General features: G+C 44.3%; 1 pseudogene; it reads left to right on the plus strand.

The window, feature by feature from the left end:
* Window positions 1-227: 227 nt before the first annotated feature.
* LOC118013504 lies at window positions 228-1,793 on the plus strand (annotated as a pseudogene).
* The last annotated feature ends 3,501 nt before the right edge of the window (window positions 1,794-5,294 follow it).

The raw sequence follows: 5,294 nt of genomic DNA on the forward strand, positions 1-5,294 counted from the left end.
ATATTATGGCTTACCCACAAAATTATCCAATTTTTATAGTGGAATATATCAATAATTTTGTGAGTTTTGGCTATTGGTTCTATAACACTGCGACGGGCCGGTGGGGGAGCTGACCCCCGCGGTTTGCTCCGCTCTGTGGGAGAGAGATGGGGAGGTGCTAGGCCTGGGCTGAGGTAGGAAGGAGCCCGCCCCTCGACGCCTCCCGCGACGCTAGTCCCTGAGCCGCGATGCAAGCGTGGGTCCTACTCTCCGCGGTGCTCTGGTACCTCGCTGGAGGTGGGTGGCAACGTTCTTCTGAACGTACCGGGAAAGGCCTCTTTTATGGCAAGCCCGGACACCCAGTGAAAATATATGTAAAATTACATCACAATAGCCCAATCCTTGCCTGTATGGATTTTAAACGTGCTAAAAAAGAAACAGTGGACCCCACCTACTTATGGATTGGGCCTAATGAAAAGCCATTAACAGGAAATAATCAAATAAATATAACTAAAACAGGAAAGCTGATGATGGAAGATTTTCTGGAGGCTTTGTCTGGACTTTACTTACACATGTACTCTTTCTTATAAGACTGTCAGAGCGGAAGCTCAAGAAGAAACGATAGTAAAGCAGAGATACGACTTTATGATCTTTGCCTATCGGGAACCTGATTATTCATATCAGATGGCTGTACGTTTTACCACAAAGTCTTGTGAAGGAAGATACAATGGCCTGCTTTTTAGAATGCTGAAGAAAATCTTGGATAATTTAAGCTCTGATTTGTCATGCCATGTCATAGAACCATCATATAAATGCCATTTTGTTAAAATTCCCAAACATGGCCTCATGCATGAGCTATTTATAGCCTTTCAAGTTAATCCTTCTGCACCAGGGTGGAAAGGTGCATGCAATAATTCTGCTGACTGTGAAGATATCACTAATCATAATGCCCTCCAGTGGTTTGTAGTCCCGGGACTTTTAGTCCTGATGTTGATGTTACTTGTCAGAGCTGCATTTCCATCCGCATTTATGGAGCTAAATCTTGCACATAAACTTCAAACAAAAATCATCTTATGAAGACTAGAGGTGAAAGTATTGTTCCTTGCTTGTGGAGGTGGGGAACATAAGATAATTTGTTCACATCCCGGAACATCAGAGATCCATTAAGTAAGACCAATAAGACCAAAACATTGGAAAACATACATTTTAGAAACTTTAAGATGATAGTTGACATGGCATTTCTAAGAAGGAATCTAGTATCTCCAGTGGACAAAGGAAAGTGTATTAGTGGATGATTTTCAATGAAATATGTTTTGCTGTCTACAAACTGAATCTGTTGCGCTGTACCTAAGCCTGTTTTAAGATCAAGAAGAGTAGCAAAGTATAATATAATAAAAACTTTATACTTTCCATGTATTAATTTGTTTGAAATCACTCTGATATGATAGAAGGCATATATATTACCTTTGTAATTAGAACCAAAAAAGTTGTTTCTTTTGGTCCCTTTGCTTTTAGTTTGTTTTTTAAATAATTAGTCTTAAAAGTATAGTGTTAGATTTATAGAATAATTGAGCAGATATTACAGAGTTTCATATACCCTCACCCCTCCCCAATTTCCCCTACTAGTAATCTATTGCATCAGTGTGATACATTTGTTACAAGTAATGAACCAAAGTTGATACTATTATTAACTATAGTTCATAGTCTACATTAAGGTTCATTCTTTGTGTTATACAGTTGTATGGGTTTTGATAAATGCATAATGCCTTGTGTTTACCATTACAGTTTCATACAGAATAGTTGCACCACCCTAAAAATCCCTTATGCTTTACTTATTCATCTCTCCCTCTTGCTCCAGAACCCTTGACACCACTGATTTTTTTAATGTCTCTCTGGTTTTACCTTTGCCAAAATGTCATGTGCTTGGAATTATACAGTATGTAGACTTTTCAGGCTGGCTTCTTTCACTTAGCAATATACATTTACGGTTCCTCCATGTCTTTTTGTGACTTGATCATTTTTTATTGTTGAATAATATCCCATTGTATGGATGTATGAAGGACACCTTGGTTGCTTCCACGTTTTTGGTGATTATGAATAAAGCTGCTGTAAACATTTAAAAAAAATTCAGTCTTAGTCTCCATTATTATTGTGATGTTTATCTTTAAAAAAGATATTTGACTTTAATCCCTCTGAAATTTATTCTGGTGTGAGGCTTATCAAACCAATCACATCTTCTCTTTTTAAAAAATGTTAATAATTCCAACATCATTTATTGAGAGATCCTTTCCTTTTTCCATTTTCTTCTGATATCTCCCTTATCACATTAAATTTCTATACATATATAATAGGATTCTGACCACCTACTTAATTCCAGTTTTTTCTTGTGCCAGTACCACAGTTTTAAGTATTGTTACATAATGTGTTTTAAGGACTTGCTCCTCCTCTTGGTTACTGCAGTTCCCTCTCATTTTTTAAAAAGATTATTTAGAGAGAGCAAGCGTGCACTCATGAGCAGGGGGAGGAGCAGAGGGAGAGAGAATCCCTAGCAGACTCTGTGCTGAGCCCAACACAGGGTTCGATCTCACAACCCTGAGATCACGACCTGAGCTGAAATCAAGAGTCGGACGCTTAACCGACTGAGCCAACCAGGCGCCCTCTCCTCATTTTTAAAAAATATCATTCCCAGTTTTATTCTTCGATATTAATGAGATCCATTTTATCAACTTCCAAAACACCCTCTAGATTTGGTTTGACTGCATCCATTTGGCAGTAATAATTATTCAGTCCATACATTAATTTGTGGAGAATTGACTTCTCTGCAGTATTTAATTACATGGTAGGTCTTTTCTGTCTCAATGTGCAGAGGCATGCTAGGGGCAAGGACACAGAGGGAGGCCGGGATTGCTAGGGGACACACGTGTTGGGAGGACTCAGAGGGCTGTACCTGGGCTGGGCCATGCATGTCTGCATGCCGACCTGTCTGCCAGAGAGGGAGTCCAGGCGAGGGACACCGGTGTATCCTGCCAAGGTCAGGAGACCTGGAGACTCCGATACCTGGCATATTGTTAGCCCATTCTGCGCAGGGCCTCGCCCCCGAGGATCCTTCCAGCTCTAAAACCCTCTTCGCCTCTGCCCCGTGTGGTGGAAGACCCCGCAGTGCCGTTCCTGCTTCACCTCTGCTAGACCACGAGGGGGGCGGGCGAGAGGGGAAGGCGGAGACCCTTCTCCAGGATCCTATGGATCTTAGCAGCCCGCCGAGTGCAGACCCCTCACAGGTGTTCCGTGCTGGAGGGGAGAAGGGGCGGAGGGCGAACCCGTGCAGCCCCAGTGTAGAGAAGAGTTTTGTCTTAGCTGATGCGTTTCAGTGCACCCGGTCTCAGACTGCAGTGTAAACAGAAATCACCCAGAGACCGTGTGACTCTGCAGCTCGCTGAGGAGTAGGTCTGGACGGTGTCCGTGCTGTTTGTCTGCAGACCACACCTTGAGGAGCAAAGTTTTAGAACACAGATCTATGTGGGAATTCCTGGCTAAAAAAAAAAAAAAAATGGTGAGTTAGGGGACAGGGGTGGCTAGACTCCTAGTCACCATTGTGCTTTCAAAGTATGTGTATAGACAAGAAACACAAAGCCATTTGATACATTATCAGGATAGTAATGTGATGGGAGACTTTCTTCTACGTGTGTGTTGCTTTAAAGTGTTTGCAAAGAATAAAAACAGTAAAAAGGGCGCCTGGGTGGCTCAGTTGGTTGAGCGACTGCCTTCGGCTCAGGTCGTGATCCTGGAGTCCAGGGATCGAGTCCCGCATCGGGCTCCCTGCTCGGCGGGGAGTCTGCTTCTCCCTCTGACCCTCCTCCCTCTCATGCTCTCTGTCTCTCATTCTCTCTCTCTCAAATAAATAAATAAATAAATCTTTAAAAAAAAAAAACAGTAAAAAGTATTTTAGTGAACGGGAAAAACAAAAGTGGTTCATCCTGCAGCCACAAAGGATTAGCTAGGCCACATCACTCACTGTCCCTTCTCTGGGTGACTGTCCTCCTGAAGTATGCTTTCTCTTTGGCTGGGGCGGTTTTCGAACAGCCTGCTTGGGTTTGCTCTCGTCTAGAAGCATCTGAGGCTGTACCCACTGCCCAAAGGGTGAAGATGCGGCCTTTAGAGATGTCAGCAAATCCCTCGTTCCTCATCTAGGGTTAACCCGCTGCCAGACCCAATGACCAGTGACGCCCTCCACAGCCACCGAAAGAATGAAGGAAAATCTCAGAGTTAAAAGTTTGCCTTTCTTACTGGAAGAATTTTTATTAGGCCAAAGCGTTGACAAGTTTGTCATTCCCAGAATCTGCTAACACCCTCCCTCCATTCCCTTCAATTTTTAGTGCTTTTCCCCTCCTCATTTTTAGAGGGGAGGAAAAACTGTCTTGAACAAGCAGAAAGTTTTATCCAAGGTGTTTGGCAATGAGTCCATGTGCTGGGAAAGATTTATGTCTCCGTTCTCTGGCACTGCCTAGTGTGAGCTCACTTAAAACAACTGAATAAATGAGTTCACTTTATCCTGTCAAAATGGAACTGAGGGCGGCATGGTACCCAGCTGGGGTCCACGGGGACCCTGAGGCAACGTTCATGTCTCACTCACTTGTGCTGAGCTCAGCCGTTTTTATGTCCGTCTGAGATCATTAAAACGAGGAGGGCAGGGAGCAGAAAGACCTGTGGAATGAATGGTGTGATGGAAACACCACTCAAAGCCCACAGGGCTCAGCCAAAAGCCTGAATTTAGGGGTTCACTTACAAGGCTGCCTCTCTGCCAGTCTTGTCTCCACCAGTTAGCAGGTCTTCAGACAGGAGCAAGACCCGTTGGCTTGACTGGAGCTCCTTGAAGGGACTCCCTGAGAGAGGTTTCTTCATGCTAATGGTCACAAGAGTATTTGTTTCCCTTAAGTCCTATTGTGTCATTCTTGTGGCCCTACGACCATTAAGACTGGGCCCATTGAGACAAGGCCTTATTGTAGAAAAGGAACATGGATTCTTTCCTGGATGGATTGTCTGGGCCAGGCTCAGGTCCATCCCTTTACATGGGTTGGGGCTCGGGATGCTTTGTTATTAACTTAAGGCAGCTGGCCCCAAGGGAGGGCTGGTGCTCCTTAGTCCTGGGCAGAGGCCACCTGGCTAGCTGGAGGGCCCAGGATGGCCCATCTGGGAAGTGACTGCGTGACCCTCCACTCTCCCCAATGCTAGGACTTGCTCCTCCTTCTAGAGTCCTCTGGCTTCAGCCAGAGGGAGGAGTGGTTTCTGTCTTAGGGTGGGGAACCTGGGACTGTAAT

This window comes from Mirounga leonina, unplaced genomic scaffold (genome assembly GCF_011800145.1).
Source record: "Mirounga leonina isolate KUSES-001 unplaced genomic scaffold, KU_Mleo_1.0 Mir_153, whole genome shotgun sequence".
Classification (NCBI taxonomy): domain Eukaryota; kingdom Metazoa; phylum Chordata; class Mammalia; order Carnivora; family Phocidae; genus Mirounga; species Mirounga leonina.